Below are 11,802 nucleotides of genomic sequence, written 5' to 3'. Positions count from 1 at the left end.
GCTTTACTTATTCTGTCTACCTGGAACCTCCACCCTGTCCCCACTTTCTCTCCATCACCACCTAAAAATCTTGTTTATTTCCCATGTCATTGGCACAGGGCACTTGGTGCATCCACCTGCAAAGCCACCAGAAAAAGTTATCTCCAGGTCCCACTCTTTAGGTCACTTTAGAAGGGTACATCCACCCTATTGCCCAAGATGTCTGAGAGCCATGACCTAAAAGCCATCCTTGAATTCTTCTTCTTCCTCTCCATCTCTCTCACATCCCACATCCAATCTGAGACTGATTTTAGCTAAGTCCACTTTCCTAAGTTGCCCAGATTTCTCAAACCTGTCCCCTCCCTCTTTGTACATCTTAGTTGAAATCCTCATTGCCTCTTGTCTTGAATATCATGCTGGACTTTCTCTGTATTGCCCCCAGAGCCATACGCTTAAAACAGAGGTGTGACTTCTGCTTCAGCTATGGCTGAGTAGCTTGTAGCGGACCAACCTTCCTTCCGATAATAACTAGAAAGTCAGATAATATATATTGTTTTTAAATAAATCCTTTTGGAGTCATTGGAGAGCCACCAACACCAAATATGTGAAGTATCAAAATCTTGGAAATAAGGGACATACACAGAGCCTGACATGCAAGTCTTCTTGAGGCATTTGCCTTTTTGTAAGTGTCCCTCTATAATCTAACAAACTGAGAAGAGCATTTGACAATCTCATGGGGCCAGACGGGCCAAAGCGGTAGTGCAAGCCCCGTCAAGACAAAGGAGTCCTTAGCTGCTGCTGGTCAGAAACAAGAGTGTCCTCCAGAGCACTGAGTAATAATCTATGCCAGCAGTGTTCATTTTCCATGATGAAGGAAATGCTCTAGAATGTGCACTGACTGATGCAGCAGTTACTAGCCATATGTGGCAACTGAGGCCTTGAAATGTGACTGATACTACTAAGGAACTGAATTTTTTATTTAATTTTAATTTAAATAGCTACATGCGGCTCACAGCTGGTGTTTTGGGCAGTGCCGCTCTATACAAAGTCTGGTTTTCAATAAAAAATCACCAGGGACATCAGAAGGCAAGATCAAATGACTGAAAACCAAGAGAAAAAAAATAGATCTAATGAATCCAGAGGATGTCCAGATATTGGAGCTATCAGATATGAGCTTTGAATCAAAGAGACCACAACTCCCTGTATTCGTTAAGATTAGGTTTGGCCAAATATTATAAGACCCCAAAATAACAATAATTTAAACACCATAAAAGCTTCTTTATTTCCATAAAAGAAAAGATGATTCACAGAATTGGTGGCTCCTCTTTCTACTCTGTTATTTTCAGTTCTGGCCTTCATCATCAAGATGACTTTGTAGTTTAAAAGGGCTGCTGGAAGAATGAAAACAAAGACACTGAAATAGAGAACAGGGGGACAGTGACCAGAGGGGAGAGGGAAGGGAAGTTAAGGGGAAAAAAGGGGAGGGATTTGGAGGAACAAATAGGAAGGACACAGGGACGAGAACTAAGGGGGGTGGAAATGGGAGGGAGGTGGGGAGCACGGGGCGGGCAGGGGCTGGGATGGGAGAAATAGACAAAAAACTGTACTTGAAAAATAACTAAATAAAATTTTTAAAAAAGGGCTGCTGGAATTCTACCCATCAGGTTCAAAGAAGAGGAAACACAGCTGGGAAATGGGGTCTTACCTAGCTAACTCATTTCCCTTTAAGCAGGCTTCCTCCAAGTTCCACGGCACTCTGCTTGTAATGTTTGGTCAAAAGTTATTCATTTGGCTACCTTTAACTGCATGGAAAGCTGAGGAAGGTAATCATTTGTTCTGAAAATTAATAGCCCCAGCTAAACAGCAGAGTTCTGTAAAAAAAAGAAGGAAGGAGAGAATAAATAACGGAGTAGGTAATGAGCCATCTCTGTTATACATTCCTATTTCCAGATCTTCGGCAACCCCCCACTGCCGGGCACATAGCGCCCTTCACAATTGGGCCTCTGAGTCTCGTTCCAGTTCTAGTTCCTGGTTCTCTCTCCAGATACTCTACACTATAATCACCTCTCGTCCCTGACCACTTCTAAAACACCCAGATGCAAGACTCTACGCTTTTGCTCTTGCTCCTTCCTCTGATAAGTCTGGCTCATTTTCAAAGCTTAATTCAAAGGTCTTCTTCTTTTGTGTTCTCTTTTCCAGCTCTCCCAGTCAGAATCAAAGCCTCTCTCCTGGTTCCCCCAGCACTTTGTGCATTCCTGCATTTCTGCGTTTGTGTTGAATTGTAACGACTGGTTCTCATGCCCTCTGTCTTTCTAAACTGTGAACTTCACATTGGGGGCACAACTTATTTTCCATCTTTCTTAGAAAGTATATATATTTTATTGATTATGCCATTACAGTTGTCCCATTCCCCCCCTTCATTCCCCTCCACCCTGCATACCCCCTCTCGCCCACATTCCCCCCCCATTTAGTTCATGTCCATGTGTCATAAATTCTTTAGCTTCTACATTTCCCACACTATTCTTGCCCTCCCCCTGTCTACTTTCTACCTACTGTTGATGCTACTTATTCTCTGTACATTTTCTCTTCTCTCCTCCTCCAACTTCCCTGTTGCTAACCCTCCATGTGATCTCCATTTCTGTGGTTTTGTTCCTGTTCTAGTTGTTTGCTTAGTTTGTTTTTGTTTTAGGTGTGGTTGTTAATATCTGTGAGTTTGCTGTCTTTTTACTGTTCATATTTTTATCTTCTTTTTCTTAGATAAGTCCCTTTAACATTCCATATAATAAGGGCTTGGTGATGATGAACTCCTTTAACTTGACCCTGTCTGAGAAGTACTTTATCTGCCCTTCCATTCTAAATGAAAGCTTTGCTGGATAGAGCAATCTTGGGTGTAGATCCTTGCCTTTCATGACTTGGAATACTTCTTTCCAGCCCCTTCTTGCCTGTAAGGTCTCTTTTGAGAAATCAGCTGACAGTCTTATGGGCACTCCTTTGTAGGTGACTGTCCCCTTATCTCTTACTGCTTCCAGAATTTTCTCCTTCATTTTAATCTTGGGTAATGTAATTATGATGTGCCTTGGTGTGGTCTTCCTTGGCTCCACCTTCTTTGGGACTCTCTGAGCTTCCTGGACTTCCTGGAAATCTATTTCCTTTTCTAGATTGGGGAAGTTCTCCTTTATTATTTGTTCAAATAAGTTTTCCACTTGTGGCTGTTCCTCTTCCCTTTCTGGTACCCCTATAATTCTGATGTTGGAATGTTTAAAGAGGTCCTAGAGGTTCCTAAGCCTCTCCTCATTTTTTTGAATTCCTGTTTCTTTATTCTTTTCTGTTTGGTTGTTTCTTTCTTCCTCTGGTCCACTCCTTTGATTTGAGTCCCAGTTTCCTTCCCATCACTATTGGTTCTCTGTGCATTTTCCTTCATTTCAATCAGTGTAGCCTTCATTTTTTCATCTAACTTGCAACCAAAATCAACCAATTCTGTGAGCATCCTGATCACCAGTGCTTTGAACTGTGCATCTGATAGGTTGCCTATCTCTTGGTCACTTAGATGTATTGGCTCTGAGGCTTTGATCTATTCTTCCGTTTGAGCCATTTTTTGCGGGGGGCGGTCTGATCGTACCTGTTATGTATGAAGGGCAAAGCCTTAGGTGTTCATCAGGGCAGGTAAACCCAGTCTGCTGGGTTGTGATGCTGTATGTGGGGGTGGGGTCAGAGAGGGAACAATGGCACTTGCTCCACTCTCATATTTCAGTCCCTTCTGCTGCTTTTCACAAGCAAGTTTGGCCCTTCTGGTGCTAGTTCCCAGGTGGGTGGGCTTGTGTACATTCTAGTACCCTGTGGGTTTCCAATGAACTCTCGTGTGAGGCTGGGAGTCTCTCCTGGCACCTCAACCCCCATAGGTGTTTTCAGTCAGTGCTTTTAGGCTTTATTTCCTAGAGTTGGGGCCCTGGGTTTTGTGGTTTGTCTTGCTCCCTGTTTTCACCTGGTTTATCTGTGTGTGAATGTGTGACTGTGGTCAGCCAGTGGCCTTGAGCACCTTACTGGGTCTGCCTGTTGCCACCTCGTGCCTGGGGTCTGCTGGCCACTGCCTTTATGCCCAGGACTGCTGTCTGTGTGCCCGGGACCACCAGCCACCACTTTTTCCTGCTGCAACCCCTCTTCGTCCACCACTGACTCCGCCCCTTTTACCGGTCTGGATGAATGGTTGTCGGAATTCCCTACAGTTCAATTTTCTGGTAGATCTGGTTGTTTTCTTTTGTTTCTAAATTTTTGTTGTCCTTAATTTTGGTTGTGGGAGGAGGCCAAGTATGTCTACTTTTGCCTCCTCCTTGGCCGGAGGGCCTCTTATTTTCCATCTTTACTCCTATAGAGTTGACCACTGTTTGTTATGTGGTAGGTGCTCTGTCAAGTGTCTCTGAATAAGTGATTAGCTGGGAAATCTCAAATGCTTTCTCTCTCTGACATGTACAACTCTAACTCTGGAAGACAACACAGCCTTTGCCCAAAGTGGAGATGATTTTGCAAATTCTTTTGTTGTGCCAGGATTGTGCTGCATTGCACATTGCATGAAATAGATGGACTGAGCTGGGAAATTTTTTTACTTTGCACATATTAGTTAGTATGATCTAGAATCAACTTAAGAGTGGCACCACAGCATTACCAAGAAATTCTGTTTAGTTCAGCAGGTAAATCAAGCATCCCTTTGTGCTCAGCAGCAGGAAAGATGCTCTATGAAATCCCCACTGCTCTCCCTTAACACACACACACGCACACCTCTGAGAGAGTTGATGGTTACTGCACTTTGAGATGGGGATACCCCAGAAAAATAGAATGTGGAGCTCCGGAACAATAAGTGACTATTAGGCTACAGTAAGCCTCATAAGAAATGGTACCTGTGTACTATAAAATGGCATCTGTTACAACAAATATTTAGAGGAAGAAGGGAAAGATACAGGCAGAAGTGGTAAGAAAAGACTTTACAGAAACAGAAAAGCCGTTGAGCTGGTCCTTAAAGACACATCAGGATGGGACAGGACGGTGACTGCCACAGCATGAAATGCAGGCCACGGATGGGGAAGGAATGGCTTTAGGTGGATACAGTCACAACACTGAGGAGGGTTAATTGCACAGCAAGAAAAACTTTCCTTTTTCATTCTCTTTGGCTTTTGTAGTTTACCTGAAGGAGGGAGTCTCCACGAGTGCATCCTTAGCAGACAGTGAGTGATATTCCTTTTAACAAGCACAAGACATGTTGCAAGCCTAGATCTTGGCAGACAACAATTTTAAGCTAAAATTTACTGATGCTACTTTCATGTTTACTTATTCATTTGTTCAGGCTTCTTCCATGTATAGCAAGTGATTCTAGCTTTCTGTCATATATTTTGACTTTGAAAACCAATTAATCAGGGTATAAAGGAAGTCACTTTGAAGGAAGCTGGTACATAATAATGATACATGTGGTGTGTGGACACGGGATGTACAGTGAAAATGGTACTTCAAGGACGGGTGGCTGGGAAATGCCATGACGGTAGGTGTGGAGAAGAGCCTTCCCAACCACGATGAAGGCTGTGCAGGGGGAGGGGGTGTCCAGAGAGCAGGGTGGGACCCAGATGGATTCAAGAGGCATGGCAGCAGGCTGGAGGCTGTCTGGAGAGGACTTCTCCACCAGGCTATCATTTCTCTCTGTGAGCTGAGGAGATCTTGTGCCTCTCAACAAGTCCCAGTGCTGTTCCTGATCCACTTCCCTCACCCTTCTGCCTTCTGAGGTCAGGGTTGTGTACTGAGGGGGAAGTTACCCCAGGCAGGTCAGGTTGGAGGAAAGAGAGTGAAGAACCAGCGGCACATGCTGGAGACGAGCACCTTTCAATACGTACACCCAGAACAAGAGCTGTCGCAGCAATTCAGAGCAGCAGCACCCATGCCCAGCGTTCTGTCTCCTGCCTGCCAAAGGGGAACCTGGGACAGTGTTGCTCTGACTTGGTGCCTCACAGGGTCCACCTGGAGGTTACAGTGGTGTTAGTTCATTAGTTCGTATGCTTTCACTCTGCGATTTGGTCCTCCAGCTCCACCCTTCATTTCCTGTCCTCATTTCTGCCCTCTCATTTCATGTGACTAGATTTCCCCTTTTCTCATCTCTTTTGCTCTGAGGATAGTAAATCTAAAGCATCCCCCAGTCTCCCACAGAGAAAAGCAATAAAAGTGGGGAGAAAAGGAGGGAGGCTGCATTCTGAATGGCAGTTGACATGTCATTTCCCAACCCTGCTCTGTGTCGGGCTGATTTGACATGCGGTACCAAGTGAAATGACACAGGGTGAAGGCTTTACTTACCAGCATCTGATACCATCAATTTAGACCTTGCTGGTAGCACTGACTTCCCCTGGAAAACCTTTTAAAAAGAAAAGGTCAGAACTATTTGTTTCTCCATATGAATGAATTTGCAAAGCACGGGCTGCTTGTCCCCAGAAGACTCTTAGCGTGAGCCAGACGGCTGCTCCAGACCCTCCAGAACCAGCTTTCTGGGTACGGTCACACTTCCCAAGGCCAGTCCCCCATATCTGAGCCCATCCATCGGGGGCTGGTGCCCTGAGTCACCTCCATTTAGAGCAGAGAAATGTGCAATTGTATGAGGTTTAGCGTTGGATTGTTGGGCGTTGAATCCTGGCCTTTCCACTCAATAGCAGTGTGACCTTGGCCTTATCTCTGAACCTTCCTCATATGTAAAGCAGGTAAATGAATAATAACAAGCACTGTCTTATAGGGTTCTTGTGAAAATAAAGTAGAATAATAACAAATGTAGAATGCTGAGTATGATGTCTGACATATATATAGTAAATGGTTAATAAATATTGGTCAGAATGACTATTGTAGATAAAATAGTCCCGAAACCTGTTTCAGTTATCACTGTATAACAAACCACTCCAAAATCTAGTCATTTAAAAGAAAAATTCATCATTATTTCCCAGATTCTGAGGGTTAACTGGGCTCGACTGGGCAGTTCTTACCTGGGTGTTGAACTCGGGTGTTGCAGCCGGAGGGCCACTGAGCCTGGGGGCGTCTGAAGCCTCCTCTGGGCGCGAACACTCAGGATGGTTTTTCACTCACATATTCTTTGCTTCAGCTGGGATGGCTTCCACAGCTGAGGCCACCTTGAAAACTAGCCACCATAACAGCCATCAGCTTCTTCTACCTTGGTACTGAAAAGAGCTCTGGATTTTGAATTGGAGACAGGTTTGGGGCGGTAGTAGGCAAGTTATTCCCACCTCAAAGTCCCCATTTGCTTATCTGTAAGACGGACACAATGATGCGCACCTCAGGTTGCAGTGGGGAGAAATTGCCGGCACCTGAGGACAGCTCCGGGCACAGCACGTGGCACACAGGTGTGTGCCGACCGTCCCTCCCCGTTCAGAGCAGGGAGAGAGCCTTGCCACCGATACCCTTAGTGCGCCTGCTGGGAGGGGCCCCCCCGAAACGAGGCCGCTGTCACCCCGTTGTGTCTGAGCTCTGCGTGTGTGTGCCAGGAAGTTTAGTTCAGCACGTGATCTGTTGGTTTGTTGTTGGCACCGAATGAATAATGTATAATTCAGAAGGAGAGTTGTCAACTCATGCTGCTACACCAAAGTCTCTCTGAACAGAACTTCTAACTCGAGAGTGAACTATTTAAAACTAAAAAAAGGGGCGGCTGAGCCGTCTGATCTAAGAAACCCCAGAAATGCTTTCATTTTCTCTTGACCTCTGTTTTTTCCAGGAAACAGCGTGTGTACTCATTTGGGACTTAACGTGAATTACCAAGCAGCTGGAGAGACCTCAAGGTGACAAATTACTGACACTGGTTCTTAATGCTGCACTCAGGGCACTGAAAAAGAAAGCCACTTAGCCGCTCTGTGGCTGGCTTTGTCTCCCCTGTGTAGCTCTGGTTCTGCCTGAGGCAGAGGGCGGTCGGAGAACATTGGGTGGTGGGGAGGCTGAAGCGTCACTTGCATCTGTGCCCTCCTTGACCGAGCTCTCCCACCAACTCCAAGGAAACTCTTCACCCAGCCCAGAAAGCAACAAATAGAGGCAACACTCCTGAGAACCCCGGGGGCATTTGCTTCTTTGAACAAGGAGGGACTGTGATCTATCTACAAATGGGATGCTGGTCAAAGAAGGAAAGAACAAAACGTGGGACAGAAACCCTCTTTGGGGAGGTGCCTGTGATCTGCTGTCATCCTCCTTGGGGAAAATGGCTCTGTGGAACAAGCACACACCTGGCAGCTGCTCTGGCCACGAGCTCTCCTGGCCCATCGTCCTTCCCATGGGGTCAGTTTTCAGGACGTGGTGGTGGAATACCACCTCTCACGCTCAGTCCCATGCTCAGACCTTCAGGCCTGCACATCCCACTGCCTACCAAACAGTCTCCGCTGGCCATGCCACAGATACCTCCCCCGCCATGTGCAAAGCAGCTCATTGGCCATCTGATTGGTAATCTCCAGTCACGCAGCAACCAAGACAGGACCCTGAGCTTCATTCTCCCCCAGCTCCTATCACCAAGCCCCATCAGTTCTCCCTCAGAATTGTCTTTGGATGCAATGTTTTGTCCTCCTCCTTCCCACCCATCCTGCAACAGCCACGTCCAGGTCCTCACCACACCTCTCACCTGGACCACGAGAGTGACTTCTGATGATGCCTCCCCCTCCACTGCTCCCCTGCCCCAGCCAAACCCCAGGCTCCTCCTCAGCTGATGACCTGAGTTTTCTGGATCTGGGAAACATTACTTCCCTGCTCTGGGTCCTTTGTGCCTTCATCTGTAAAGTGAAGGAATTGCGTAAAATAAACTCTTCTAGAAGCCCCTTCCTGTTCCAGGACCCTGTGACTCTTCTGAGGAAACTTCTGCAGAGGCGATAAAAATACTGGGATCCTTATTTGACCATGGCCCAAGGCAGCCTCATTATATTTGAAGGAGGAAAATCACTAACTTCACCTCGGTGCAAATTAGTGTCATTGATCTGCTCAATCCAGTCTAGCTCAGCAGAAGGCGATGAATTTGAAAGGAAAAGAATGTACTGGAAATAAAAGGCTGGAAGGATTCTGTTTAAGAAGAGTTGATCTTTCAGAGACAAACTGTAAGCAGCCAGAGGCCTCTGTGTATTTCAAAGAGCTCCTCTCCTCAGCATTTGGGGGATGGGAGAGTGGAGTCAGGACTCACTCTGAGAACATGGAGCCTGTTGGGAGCCTCGGCCTGCAGGGTTGGCTCTATTGTGTGGCCTGTGGCAAGTTACCTAGTGGGACCAGACCAGCTATTTTATCTCTAGTTGGAATCACTGATGTGTAGGCCGATACTAAGTCATCTCAAGGAAAGTAAGTGAGCTTATTGGATCCTTGGGTCTGTTCTGGACCCATGGAAATGTTAGAAGATATCTCATTTTCAACCCTAAACCTTAGTTTGAATCCAGAACATTGAACAAAGAAAAAAAAATGAAAGAAAGGAGATGAGATGGCTAATTTTATGTGTCTGTCAACTTGGCTGGGCAACAATGCCCAGATATCTGGTCAAATATAATCCTGGATGTTTCTGTGAGGGTGTTTTTGGATGAGATTAACATTTAAATTGATGGACTTTGAGTAAGGCAAAGATCGATGGACTTTGAGTAAGATGAGTAAGGCAGATTGCCCTCCATACTGTGGGTGGGCCTCATCTAATCAGTTGAAGGGCCTGATAGACCAAAGACTTATTCTTCCTGTGCAAAAAAATTTCTGCCAGCAGACTGCCTTTGGACCCAACCTGCAATCCTTTCCTGGGTCTCCAGTCTGCAGGCCTGCTGTGCAGATTTTGGATTTACCAAGCCTCCATGATTACATAAGCCAATTCCTTAAAATCTATCTATCTATCTATCTATCTATCTATCTATCTATCTATCTATCTATCTATCTATCTACCTACCATCTCTTTTGTCATGTTGTTTCTTTGGAGAGCCCTAACTTACACAGGCACTATCTATCCCTACTGCCTATAGAAGAAGGACAGCCCTTAGAGTGTAAAAGCCTCATAGTCAGACTCAGCCAAGGTTACTAAACCACTCTGAGTCCAGCCATACCCCCCAAAGACTTCCAGGATGCCCCCTACAGGGACTGTGAGATGGCATAAAACTCCCTCTAGAAACTGGGACCCTCCTGTACTAAAGGTGCCTCATTCCCACAGGTGAGTGCCACAAGTAAGAGTCAGGGGAGGCCTGTTTGGTAGTAATTGACATTGACTAGGTCAGGCATTGTTCCGTGCTTTTTTCTCACACCCCACGATTCAATGATCAAACCCTAGGAATCAGGTACTGTTCATATCCACATTTCATGAAGAGACGCTGTGCGTCTCACACAGCCTGAGGTGCTGTGTGATTAGTGTACTCCTTTATGTGTAACCGACACTATATTCTTCTGCCCAGTGCATACCTGGAGCTCTACTGGTTTAGCTAGTGACAACCCCGTGACCTACAGGGAATTACCCATATTGTTCAGATGAGGAGATAAGACCCAGAGAGGTTAAGTAGTTTCATAAGGTCACACAGCTAGTACTGACAGAGTTAAGATTCCATCCCAAGTCCTCTGACCACAGACCAACCCCTCTCTACCATCCACGCCATTCCCATTCACACTGTTGCATAGAGACAGCAGTCGCTCCAGGGGACTTCCAGCTATCCCTGCCGTTAACAAGCCCACTGACCTGCAGGTTGCATTTCATTATGGTTATTATCATGATTCACCATCATCTTGATGGTAATTATACCTCTGTTTGTATAATACTGTGCAGGTTGTCAAGGGTTGCAACATCCTTGCCTCACTTGACCCCCATGGTAAGCATCACAGGGGCAGTCCATAATATCCTCCATTCCACAGGGGCTGGCTGAGGCCAGGGGTGAAAAATGGAAGCTGTCATTTATCAAATACTTGCTGTACTTCAGGCAGTGCTTGTAGCTATAACATGCCTCCTTTGGTTTATTGCTCATCACAGTCCTGTGAGATGCCTGCTTCCATCTGACAGATGAGGAAACTGAGCACAGAGAATATCCACTGCCAGATATGACCATAGAAAGAATGGATTTCCCCATAGGGTTATTAAAATTCTTTGCTCTGCTTCACTCCCTGTTGCTTCTGAAACCTTGGCCTCCCATTGACTTTATTCTCCTTTCCTTTTAAGAAAGTGCCCCTAAGTCTCCTCTTCCGAAATCTAATCCCCAGTTTTGGTTATTTCAAGTCATTGTTGAGGGGGAACATTGAGAATGAATTAATCCTCAAGAGGGCAGAGAAGGCTAGCACCCTCCCAGCAGCTCTGTAGAGAAAAGGCTTTTCCATCCCAGACAGCCTCCTGACCAGGAACCAGAGGTCATGTGACTGTGTGCTTTGGCACCAAAGAGACTGTGTGAGACACCTCCTCTGCCACTGCTCCCCACTCCTACCCTGGCCTCTCTCAGTTCTCCAGGCCATAAACTCAGGGGTCATCCACAACTCCCTTTCCTTCAGTTCTCACGCATCCAATCTAGCACCAGCTCGGCTAAATGTACCCACCAGACTCTTCTAGAAGCTAGGGCCTGCGCCCGGGACCATCATCTCTCTCCAGGATTATGCCAACAACCTTCTTCAACTCCATCCCACACAGTTTACTTTTGTGCAAGCACTGCTCTCTCTGCCCCCTTGCTTGTCCTGCTGGTCACTCTCTGACCCTGTCCACACCCAGGACCACCCGCCACTCTACTCCCACCCTGCCGCCTGGCCATTCACCTTGAAATTAATTCAATGTCTGCCTCTCTCTCTAAACTGAAGCCTTTCTAAGAGTGGGAACCATATCTCTCTTAATTA

The sequence above is a fragment of the Artibeus jamaicensis genome, unplaced genomic scaffold (assembly GCF_021234435.1).
Source record: "Artibeus jamaicensis isolate MK-2021 breed Jamaican fruit bat unplaced genomic scaffold, CSHL_Jam_final contig_466, whole genome shotgun sequence".
Classification (NCBI taxonomy): Eukaryota; Metazoa; Chordata; class Mammalia; order Chiroptera; family Phyllostomidae; genus Artibeus; species Artibeus jamaicensis.
This window is presented reverse-complemented; position numbering follows the sequence as displayed.